Here is a 13,209-nt window from a genome sequence, read left to right as displayed (position 1 = left end):
CTTGAGGAAGCCCAAAGTACTAAAAACTCTCTCATCCTCCACTAAACCCAATATCATTGTCAAACATAAATTGGTAAGCTTGAAAGATTCTAGTATTGACTCTCTCAACTGATTTCTGTCACGAGGATTTTTCCAAAGCTCTGTTACCACTCCCTCTTCATTTGGGTTCTCCATAAGATCATATTGCTCCCCCATTATGTTTGCAAAAGAATATGATTGATCTCTTAGTCGAGATTCATCTAAAATTCCATTTATATTTACTCCATCAATTACTTTAGGCTTGCAAAAATGCTAAATCAAAGTTGTCATCCTTCTTCAAAAATTAATTGGACAGTTTAGAGACCAATATTGTGCAAAAATAATTGACATGGCATCCTGCAATTCCTCTGGGAGGAATCTCAATCTAATTTCTAACCAAAGATTGTAGCAAACTTGCTTGACAGAGTTAAGCATAGAGTTTTTGATTTGCTTGAAGTCTTCACTTGTAACATGTGAAAGTACCTTCTCTTGTTCTGATTCAACTTTGCTTCTTGCTTCATTGGGGTTGGAGTCAAGGTTGACATAGGCATAGTACTACATTGGTATGTCAATTCCACATACCCTAGCATAAACCTCGTCATTTGCACCAAGATGAAAAAATTTCTAAGGATTGTTCAAATCTGTGATTTCTATCCACTTTGCAAACTTTGATTCATCTAATAGTAGTAATCGATACAGAGTATCCAGGCTATTACATGTCATTTTATGCAACTTATTATATTTTGCAATGTACATAGCTCTTTGTTGAACCTTTTTATAATATTTCTCATGTCTTGTAGCATGGGAAGAATAGTTACTAAAGTTAAGAGTATCTTAACATTAGTTAGACTTGAATATAGCTGAGGAAATTTGTCTCACATAGAGTGGATTAGTCCAAGAAATGAAGGATATTCAAAGATTACTCAATGGGCTGGTCGATCCAAATAGATCCATCTACTATCATTATCTTTAAGAAGCTTCTTCCCATCAGTAAGTCCTTGAGCAAAGTGTTGAAATTCTTGGACTTGTTTTACACTTTGACAAAAGTATTGGTAAATCTCTTTGATTAGAGATTTCACTTTTCTTACACAACCAAAATTGCTAACAATTCCAAAAGATAGATTCATTTGATGGGCCATGCAATGAATGAGAATAGTGTAGGGTGCCAAATCATTCTTGATCTTTTTGCAAAGACCACTTTTATGACCTTGCATAACTGAAGCTCCATTCACTCCAACACACAACAACTTTTTGGACATCTCCATTTTATCCAAACCTCCACATTCAATTAGAGTACTCTTTAATAAATTATATAAGTTTTCAGTTGTCGCACTATAATTCAATTTAGCAATCAATAGTAGAAAGCATTGATGGAAAATATTGTTTACAATATTAACATGCATGCATACCTAGGAAGTATTATCAATTGTTGTAAATTCATCTAGAGACAGTGCAATGAAATTCGAGTGTTTTATTTTTTCCTTCACATCTTCTTTTTCAACCTATGCACGACATCTAGCCCATTCCCACCCACTATTTACTAACTAGTGATTATTCAAATAGTTTCAAAGTTTGAAAAAGTGCAATAAGGTAGTAATTGAAGGGTAGCCTTTCATAGGATGTCCTCTACTCCAAATATAAAGACCACAATCAATTGAACTGCTTTCCCATATTTTGCACTTCGATTGCTTTCTTAATGAAATCTTCAATGGAACCTTTTACTATAGAACACTTCTCCTATATTTGCTAGTGTAATTAATATATTTTGACATTCCTAATGTCTAGATAGCTACCATTTATTTTCCAAGTTAGCATAGATTTTTCAACTCCATCTATAGTTTCCTTTTTGTAAACTTTATTGACATGGTTTTCTATTGTATTAAGTTTAAGCTGTAATTTCTTCTTCTTCTTTGTTATCTTTATGCAAATTTTATAGCTACATTCTACAAGAGGCTCACCATCAATTGGATTGGCCACTACTTCAATGATCCAATACTTTTCCACCCATTCTAACTGAAAATTCCTCTTGGACAGATCCCAGCGAGATCGATCTTTCTTTGATTCCAATTTTCTTTTCCCCTTTTGTGCATGAACATGATTTATGGAATCACTTTTGGTTTTCTCACCCAACAGGTCTAGGACCAACTCCAACTCTATAATATTAGTTTCTAACTCCCTACTCAAGGGAAGTTCCTCCAAATCATGTTCAAGTTCATTCTCAACTAAGATATTAAGTTCACCAACTTGAACTTTAATACGGTTTGAGTATCCAACTTGTCATGAATCTCCATTTTCAATAAACATTGGAGATCTAACTTGTGAATCTTGTAGGTTGCCAACATTTCCACCACCATAATATGCTACTATGCTTCTGCATTTTGGTAATGGTGGCCTCTCTTGGCTTTCAAGGATCCTACCGAAACCCTTGTTACCCCTCTTGTTTGACATTGCAAACTGATAAAGGCTGGAAAAAATAAATCAACTTAGTTGTTGAACAAAAGACTCAAATAGTAACAACTAAAGACTATGAACAGTGATAGTAGACTGCCTAGACTACATATAATAACAATAATATGATTTGTTCTCCAAAAAATGGTACTACTACTATGGTACTATGGTCTACAGTAGTAAAAAATATAATTCACAAATCTATAGGCTATCTGAGTATGTGAGATGTCTAGTCACTGGTGGTAAAACTAAAAAATAACTAGTACCACTATACTAGTATAGTAGTACCACTGTCAACATAAAAAAATTAGAAATCACCTACCTTTAACAAAAACTAGTGTCCACAAGTCAATGGGAAATGCACTCAACAGTTTGAAACTTCAGCAACAATAAGAAATGCTAGTCTCCAAACAAGAAAATAATGAATTGTGTAGAATATTAATATCTTATATTCCAATCTAGGTTGGCAAATTATGCAAGATTAACAAGTGGGAATGTCAAACGTAGGTCAAGCGCACCTTCCTATGTATAGTATAAAATAGTTGGCTAAACAAGGTTGGTGGTTGACACATGTCGAGAAAATGGTAGGTGATGCCCAACCCAAGGGAAAATTATTTGGTTGTAGTAGTGGTCAAATAACATGTACCAATAAGAAAAAAACATGCAAAAGCTAAAAAATGTTTAAAATAAATGTATCCAAAATGTATATTGCATTGGTGATTGGACTGATATTTTTGATCAATCGTGTGATAACTAATGGGTGACTACCATGAGTATTGAACCCAAATTTGATAAATATCTAGCGATGTGGTTGGCCTACATTACATGTGCTATTCACCAAATGACGATTGGCTCATGAGACGAGATCACCAAAAGGTGAATATTCACCACTAAAGTAATCTCTAGACAATTATTTTCTTAAGTCTTATTTACCAAGTCACCTTACATTACCATTTATGTTGATGTATGTTCTAGATGATTGTGTTGTGTATTATATTACTTTATGATTTATTCTATGGATATCTTTATGTGTGGTGTACTCTATGATGGATATGGATGATGTTGATATTGGTTTATTTATATTTATTGTGACTATGAGACTTTATGATTGTTATTGTGATTATGAGATATCCATTATAGGATGCATAATTCTATCAGATGTTATATTGAGATAGACAATGAATCCTTGTGTGGATGTGACATTCTTTCCTATGATCCATTAATTTACTTGGTTGAATTTAATTCTTATGGTTTATGAGAATAGTTTTAGTATTGTTTGGAATTTTTTGAATGGGGCATTAGGGTAGGTTATCTCGGTGTATAGTTGGGAAGTGACTTGCAATGGGGGTTGGGGCCCTAAGTGGCTGCTAGAGTAACTTGAATTGTAAGTTATTTAATTAAGTGATAATACCACACAATGAATGGGGGGTTTTAAAATAAATTTGAAAAATATTAAGTGTTCCTCGCACATGCCTTGAGTGCTAGTATGGGTTAGGATGGGAGTGGGAGAAGATGCTTGATTGTGATCTTGGATAGTTAGTTTCCTTATCTATACAAAAAGATTACCAATGCCACATAGAATCACTAGTGGGTTGAGGTCCAGAGAGACTAACAGTGTAAACTTAGAGTTGAATCCTGTGTTAACACTTCCCCATATGCATCTAAGGTTTCCTATTTATATTTATATTTTATATTTATTTTTTTGGGGTTACCTTTGGGATCTTCTTTTCGTACACGTAGTATTACTTGTTGTAGAGATCTTTTAGGATCCTTTCCTAAGGTTTGTGCTATTTATTATGTGTTTTGATTATCAATATGTGGATCATACATTATCTCCCCTACATGGTGGGAGTGGTATCCTAATTAGGTCACCACACAATAAGGAGGAAATGACTTCTTTCCATTTAGGCCCCCCTCAAATTCACACCAATGTTGGATGCTTGTTGATGCAATTGTACCTTTGTTTTTCTTATAATTATCTTGGATATTTCAATTTAGATGTCGTATTGATGTTTCATTTATCTTGTATTTTAAGATCCTACGAGATGATGTATTTATATTTATTATTACATACCCTACAATATGTGTAGTGGATGTTGTTATTTGTATGTACTTAATTGTATCAGTTATTCTTATATACCTTCTTGTGAGATTATGTATTTGTTAGTCATTTATGATTGTGGACATTGTTCTTAAGATTAAAAATAATAAATAAAACCTTCTTAATGTGAACCAATGTAAAGGAATCCTTTGGGAAATGAAAACAACATTTTTAATTTTTCATGTGTAGATGTGTATGTGTATATTGCTTCCATGTGTTATCTAATGTTGTACAAGATTTTTTTAAAAATGTTCAATAAAATATTGTAACATTGTAGGTTATTTTCTCTTGGATTATCAAGCGGAGCATTACATAAGATCACTCATTTGTTTGATATGTTAGAAAATTGGCTTGTGCAAGCGAACCAAAATCCTAATAGTGTAGCTTCTATTGAGACTATTATGAAGGTTCTTACTTATGATGATAATAAAATCTCAATTTCATGTGGTATCACCTTATTAACACTCATTCTAAGCATTTGATAGAGTATTCTCAAGAGCTAGGATACACTACTCCTTCCACAACCATTGGACCTTCCATTCCTATTTCCACTACTCTTCCTAGTATTACTACTTATGTGATACTTCTCATGATAACTTCAATATGAGTCTCTAGTCCTTTAAGTTTTTGTCTTCCTAATATTTTACTTCTCTATAAAGTTTCTCATATATACATAACTTCTTTGTTACCTTCATACAACGTCATTCCTTTCACCTATTCCAATCCTACAGTAGTGTATTTTCATGTTACCTTACATTGTAAAGCTTTATTAACACATCCAATATGTGCATGTCTATTATTGCATCTTTTAATCCTAAAATTAGTATCTTGGGTTAAACCATCACCACTTTGCATCAACAAGTGGTTCAATTCACTCAATGTATGTATAATATGCCTACATGTGATATTTCTAATCCTCTTTCCTTAAACATCCTTCATGGTTTCATCCCAACAAATATTGAGATAGCTCATCTTGAGACATATAATGGTAAGGCCCATCCTATGATTCATGTTAGGACTTTCCAAACTATATGAATTTTTTTTTATCACAACTATATAGGCTCAAAGCTAAGTTGTTTAGGTATACTCTTAGGGAAAAAGATTTGAAAGGGTATTTCTCTTTACCCAGATATTCCATTTATTCCTTCAAATGCTTGCCAGTATTGTCATTCAACAATTTCAAGATAATATTTGTCATCAAATTTCTTTGACTAATTTAATGTATTGCAATAAAAATGTCAAATAAATGGTAAGTGACTTGATTGTTGGATTAATAATTTGTATGCTCAAATACCTTATCATATGCCTGATCATCTATTCAATGCATTTTCATTTCTAATTGACAAAATGTTTTAGAGTAAAAAAGCATATACTAATTATAAGCATGATCTTCTTCCTTTGACTAAAAAATCTATTGTACTCTGAGGTCTTTCAAAACTATTTGTTTTGTTGAATAGTTGATAGTTATGGTTTTCCAACAGAGTGAGTCTTGTGGGGTGAACCTATGTCCCCCGACCCCTTTTTTTAAATATGCAACTTTCTAATTTTTAATTAATACCTATTTCAATATCTTAATTAGGCTAATTCCATATATTTAGCACTTAGATCTATCTTACACTTCTCATTAAATTAAATAGTTTAATTTGAGATCTACATTTACACATATTTAATCAATCTTTGCATTGCATGAAAGAGGAATTTCTTATGTACTTCCTCGATGTAATTTGTGTTTAGAATTGGCATCCCTTTAGCCCCTTGGGTTTTTCTAATCTATCTTCAGTTATATTTGGAAGCCCTTCCTTCTCTTGCATTTTTAATGTTAGTGTGAAAGTGGTTAGTTAATGTACTCATCTCACATAGTTTATATTTTAAAATTCATTGGCCTCAATTTCACCTCTCAATACTATGCAATGAGGGATGATAATACTATTTTATTCATAAAGTAATATGACTCTTGGTCTCTTAGTAACATTACCATTGGGAGCATAATATTTCATGTGAACCTAAGTTAGCTGAAGCTACAAGCTTAAAATGAGAGGGTGCCATAATTGAGAACAAGATCTCTAGATAGTGCAAGATTTGCATGAAGTTCACTTATAAAAGGGAAATTATGGTTTTTGTGTCTAATAAAAATGGTAATGTAACTTATTTACCCCATTTGTATAATCTTATTTTTCTCTTTTTTATGAAGTACTTCACCATAGAAGGTCAATATACCACCTTCCACAAGTATCATTTTTATATCTTTAATCACTTTGGAAATGGCCATAGGATTAATTTTTTTTTTTTCTCTATTTATCATTAACAAGTATCATAAACAAGGGTCCCTCACTTTTTCTCCACCAAGGCCTAATTTATTCTCTTTATTCCCTTTACCAAGATGAATTTGAAAAATCTCCATTTGAAAATCACCTTCTCTCTTACAACCAGTTGGAACAAAATGAAAAAGAAGATTTGACCAATAGATCTCTCAAAATTGATGCAGTTGAGAGTAGGGATCTCCCTAAAATATCCAATTCTTGTAGGAAAAAGACCAATCCTTTTGGGAAAAAGATGAAAAGGAATCCAAAACCACTAAGGAGGGATTCTCTCTTGAATAGAACCTTCTTGACAACACCCACAAGAAAACAAAATCCTCTACAGCTAAACCCATTCCTTTAAGAGAAAAAAAGTACCAGCACTTAAAGAATAAAAGGATGACCCCTTATATTGACATTAATAATGATGAGGATAGGGATGAGGAAACTAAACATATTGGGAAGCTGAATCATGCTTGTAGTTTGGGGGAAAGAATGTTTTCTCATGTCTTCAGTAAAGAAAAAAAAGAAAAAGTAGATTTTGGAGGAAATTTCCCCAAAAAAGGATTTGAGTAGAATATAGATGAGGAGGATGAGTACACTGAGAACATGGATGATGATGATTATGTTGAGGAGGGTGGCGATATTGAGGAAGAAGAGAAGGAAACAGCAATGAAGTTAATTCTAAAGTTGAGTGAGTTGGAGAATATGGTAAATATGGTCTCTAACTCCTAAATGTTAATAATGATCCTCAAGACAACATAATAGCTTTCCTTATTATGCATGAAATAATTTAACTCTCATACCTCCAAACTAAGATATGAGACCTTCAAAATTGAATTTCTTCTCTATAACACTCTTTAACTATGTTGATGAATGAAAAAATTCAACTCAACAATTATTTCATTTCATTTCTCTATAGGGTGTTTGATGGGAATATGAAGGGGGTTTTGTTTGGAGATTTAATGGAAAAATAGAAAAAAGAGAGTGGATAGGAGTAGGAATGACAAACAATAAAATGAAGACAACCAACATGACATGGACAATGAAGACTATCATAGGTTCCTTAATATACATCTAATTGCTAGTTTGTTTTATTTTTAGGCTTCCCTTATTGTTAGTCTACTTTTCTTATGATAGTTATAAACTTATGGTTAGTTTTCATTTGTCACAACATAGTTATTTTTTGTTGAACTCTTGGGACTCTAAGAGGATAAAAACTATTAGTGATGGTAGTATTTTGGGAAACATTAACTCTTTAATATTCTTTTTGATGATTACCTATGACAATATTGGTCTTAGTAGTAGTAGTGATAGTCTCTCTTTGCATAGGTTTCTTTTAACAAACTTTATAAGGATTGGGATAAAAAATTTGAGTTTAATTACTAGTTTTTGTTGTTGTTAGGCTTTCCTTATTGTTACTGTACTTTCTATATGATAGTTATAGAAACGTGATTAGTTTTCAGCTATCACAACATAGTTATTTTTACTGAACTATTGGGGCTATAAGAAGATAACAACTATCAGTGGTAGAAGTATTTTGAGAAACACAAACTTCTTAAGACATTTTTTGATGATTACCTATGACAATATTAATGTTAGTAGTGGTATTGATAGGTTCTCTTCGAAAATGACTATGGTTATTTTTTATTAAATTTGTGGCTAGATGGCTCTTTGGCTAGTTCTCCATTGTAATATCCCTAAGTAGGGATTCTAAGTGTTTTCTCTTGTCTAATAGGATTGAGGAATTGAGTAATAATACTTGTTTGTTATAACCTAAAGGAATCCATTAAGTTGTTTCATTAAATAAATAGTAGAAAATAAAGGAAAGAAACATAGATTTTCTTATATGAGATGTCAATTGGTAGACATTAGAAAAGAGAAAAATTGAATATCAAATATTAAAATTTGGGATAATAAAGTAGATTGTAGTAGAAATAAAGTGGGAGTGTTTGAACAAACTATTAGTTTCACCCACCCAAAATCAGATAATTTCCATCAAAATTAAGTTTAAAAGGGTGAATATATTGAACTATTTAAAAACTTTAAGTTTTTATGGAGGATCCTATTTGATATGAGGGAGTTGGCACTATTAAGTATTTATCCTTGGTTTGAGTTCAATCTTCAGGTTTTAATAAAATAACACCTCACAGTACAAATGGCGACTTCATGCCCAAATCATGACTTTACTAAATTCATAAGCTTTAATAAACTCATCTTAAAACACTAAATCAAATTTCTAATTAAATTTATGCAGAAAAAGATAGGAAACCTTTTAGTTACTAATAGGATGCAAAGAATATCTCATAAAATAACTATGCACAGAAAGATAGAAAGTCTTATAAAATCTTTAAGTGTTTTAATTTATTGACATGATCCAAAGAATATCTAATAGAATAAAGATGGTCATACTATAAAACCTCGATTTGGAAATTGAACAAGGAAATAAAACTAGCACTTACACCTTTGAAGGGTGCAAGGGTTACACCAATAGGATTATATATATAAAATGATCTTTGCTAGAACATTTAATAAGATAACTTTAACTTTGTTATTTTATACATCCCAAACAACTATAATTTTATTCTTAGTGCAATTTGATTTAGGTGAGATTCCTTTAGTTTTCATATTATCATATTTGAGTAATTTTGTATTTTGGAGTACTTGTGAAAAGTAAAAGTTAGTTGAGTACAAATGTGATCTATAGACTTTACTCTAGACACACACATAATTTGTAGTTGTTGTCTCTCTATTTTACCAATGTCAATTGTTCTTCCCTTAACCTCACTATTCCCACCACTTTCACACATGATCTTACGCTCATGGTGCAACTATGCTTTCTATCCAAAATCCATTTCTAATGTTTAAGAAACCTTGACAATGACCTCCATGGTAACCTTTACTTATGAGTAAGCAACATGATGATGTGTTCACTTTAGTCATTATGGACATAAATTATATTATGATAAGAACTTTAACTATTAAAAGATTATTTGACTTAAGTATGATAGTTATATTGTAAAGATTAAAAATCATGTACTGGTTCATATTATATAATTTTTAAAATATATTATATAAGTCTAATTTTATTTTCCAAAGTTAATATATAAATATTATGTTTAAAGAGTTTGTTGGTATATGATATTTCTAATATTTTAAGATGATAATAAACAATAATAAAAATTAAATATATTATATTTTAATTAATCTTTGTTAAAGTAATCTATAGATTCAATTTTTTATTATTTATTGTAAATAGTATTGATGAAATTTTAGTAAAAATTATTAATACTCAAGATTTTCTATTACAATTTATTATATTAGCAATATAATTTAGGTGATTTTTTAAAATATTATATTTAACTTATGTTGTGTAATAGGTTATAATAAATTTTGTCAATTTGCAAGTACTAGAATAAATAGTGCAATATCAAAATTATGTAGTGCTAAAGGGAATACTTTCCATTGAACAAGTGTCAAATTTGTCATATACTCATTTAAAAAATTCTTTCCAGTAAAATGATTGGTATGTATTCTATAATTTACAGATTTATATAAATTAATGTAAAATAATATTTATTAACTGAAACCTAAAACATCTAAGATTATAGTCTTGTAATTCTTTAGTCTTAGAGAAGAGAATATTCTAGAGTATGGCATCTCATATTCTAAGACACACACATTTGCTTGATCTATCTATTTTTCTTCAATATTTTTTAAATTATTATTTTCCCTTGTGCTTTAGAATTGAGAACACTTTCTCGTTATCATTTCTTCTATGAACATTCAAAAAAAGACCTACCAAATTTTATTTTCCTTTTCTTAATCAAATACACTTTTACTAGTTTGCTTAATCTTTTAACTTGTGTACGTGGAGAAAGTTTTCACCCCCTTCAAAAGTACTATCAGATTCTCTTTATTATTATTTCTTACATGTGTGCATAATATAATTCTTAGACTTTTGCAATGCCTTCATTTTTAGTCACTTTTAGTGGTAAAGCTATTTACCATATTTCCTCATTTTATTTTTGAATATGCTTTATCGTTTGATAACATTAATTTTATAATTTAGACAATCTTTAATAGTTTCTATAACTCAACACTTGAATCCATAACTACCAGTACAGTGCAAGAACTATGCAGAGACATCATTAGGAATAAAAGAAAAGACCAAAGTACAGCTACACGTACAGATTGTCTTAGTAGATGAAAATTTAAAAGACTTGTTAAAAATCTAATTTTTTAAACCCTTGTATACTGCAAATAATCCGCATACTAATTTGGATTGCAGATGAATTGTATTATGTATTTGCTGAAGATAAAACATTGCACATTCATGCATATTTATTAATAGATTATTGCAATAAATTAAGAACTAGTCATAATGGATCATATGAAATTAAAAAAGGTTCTTATTGATTTGTGTTGATGATAATTAAATGATACATGTACATTTAATTTAAATAATCAACTAAAGTTTATTTTTAGAAGGGATCTCTTCCTACAATTACGTTAGAACAACACTCAAAATATTGTTGATTTCTACCAGACTAGATAAAGAGAGCACATTTACAAGCATTTTCCAATTTTATGGATAATGGAAGAGTAAAGGCAAATGAGAAAAACACGATATTGGAAATGGAAACGGGGTAGAGAAAATGACTGTCTACCCATCAAACCATTCCCAACTCATCTCCACAAAGGCCGAGAAGCCATCTCAAACAGTGTTAAAATCTTTGAGTTGCCTCGGATGTTGAAATCCTACTACCAAACGAGTTTCTGGAAAGCACCCAAATTAAGGATGGCTCACAGTGCAACAACCTCAATATGATTTCATGAAACATCGACATACCTTCTCTGAAAATGTTGTATTGGATAAAACCTTTCTGAAGAAACTATTTTGATTTGGCCAAAAAAAATTAAAATGGGTGATGGGGGAGAGGATTGGCATCCCTTCCGGCTTCAGATCTTTAGTAGATTCTCTGATGGTATAACATCTTATTAAAAATAGGAGAGCAGTCGGAATGGATACCTGGCAAATTAGGGCTAATCGCAAAAAGAAAAATTGCAGTATTAAAGACACCATTTTTGGTATCTACCGCAATAGTTTGTGTAAGTTATCTTGAATGAAAAATAGAACTTGGACGAGTTCAAAGTTTCCATTTAGCAAACTGACTTTACGGGCGTCATTTGGTTTTGCCGCTTAAATATCTGGCAAATTATAAGGTTTATAATTTTTTTAAGGTTAGTAAACTCAACTTAAGACTGAATCTAAATTATTACAAAATCTGTGCAGCGAAATAGGATGCAAAGAATGTCTAATAAAATGCCGATGAGCATAATGGAAAATATATGATAAATACTCACATCAGAACACTGAATCAAAATTCTAATTAAATCCGTTCATAGAAAGAGCGAGAATCTTTAAACAGGATGAAAAAAATTCTGATAGAATACAGATATCCATACCATAAAACTGTCATTGAGAACATATAAACAACAAAAGAGAAAACTCAGGCAAAATCTTGAAGGTCACAAATTTTTTAGGGTCTGATAATTACTCACCTTAAAAAATTGAATCAAAGTTCTCTTCAAAGTGCGTATGATTCTTTTCATATCTTCAGCAAAATTATGCTGTTTTGCGTACCTCTTGATCTTTGTTCCCGGCTGCCGTTCTACGTCATCCACTTCTTTTCCCTGTAGAGCTCTCTTTTTGGAGTCCATGTGATGACAGGCTGAGCCTGAAAAAATTCTACAAATTTTTAAGGTTTGATAATAACTTCACATTGGAACACTGAATCAAAGTGCCTAAAAAACTTTTCAAAATTTCCGCAAAATTATGCTACTTTGCGTACCTCTTGATCTTTGTCCCCGGCTGGCGTTCTACATCTACTTCTTTTCCCTGTAGACCTCTCTTTGAAATCTGGGTTAATTTGAGCAGAGGGTGAAGTGGGTGGAGATGAATCGCCCAACAAATAGAGTACTGAGATCTGTTGCAGAGTTGCATTATATTCCTCATTTGTCATCGTAGAAAACTTGGTTTTGAACACTCGAGGCGGCGGCGGCGGCTAATGGTATTGTTTGAACGGTAGAATGGTTAAGAAGGGTTTCGAAGGAAGGCTAAAAGTTCCACTTGGACAATGACAGACTTGTCAATCACAGGGTAACTGTGTTTGATTGAAATGAAAGCGTTATTCCGGGCACAATCGGAGGGCCATTCTTCAATAATTTCGATGTGTCTCCCTCGTTCCTCTGTTTGTGACGCAGCTATGTCAGTGGAAGGCCTCTTTTAGAATCTTTTGGAAAGTTTTCGATATGGACTGTGGTGTAGATGGGTAAGGGTTG

The 13,209-nt window shown here is 31.6% G+C and overlaps 1 protein-coding gene across 4 annotated transcripts in view; it reads right to left on the bottom strand.

Moving 5' to 3' along the window:
• The window catches only part of LOC149550963 (uncharacterized), a 96,091-nt gene extending 83,132 nt beyond the window's left edge, over positions 1-12,959 (bottom strand). For 2 of the 4 annotated variants that reach the window (XM_089786513.1, XM_089786514.1), the window contains exons 1-2: positions 12,720-12,945; positions 12,430-12,605 (exon numbers count right to left, since the gene is read on the bottom strand). The gene's annotated coding sequence lies outside the window, so the exon portion shown is untranslated. Of the gene's footprint in view, positions 1-12,429; positions 12,617-12,719 lie in introns of all 4 variants that reach the window. The other 2 variants (XM_089786516.1, XM_089786515.1) reach the window with 2 other exon arrangements.
• Positions 12,960-13,209: the final 250 nt, after the last annotated feature.

The sequence above is a fragment of the Cupressus sempervirens genome, chromosome 6 (genome assembly GCF_028749045.1).
Source record: "Cupressus sempervirens isolate cs-2001-9-10 chromosome 6, ASM2874904v1, whole genome shotgun sequence".
NCBI classification, from domain to species: domain Eukaryota; kingdom Viridiplantae; phylum Streptophyta; class Pinopsida; order Cupressales; family Cupressaceae; genus Cupressus; species Cupressus sempervirens.
The sequence above is the reverse complement of the archived record's forward strand: the minus strand, read 5'-3'. Positions and strand labels throughout refer to the sequence as shown.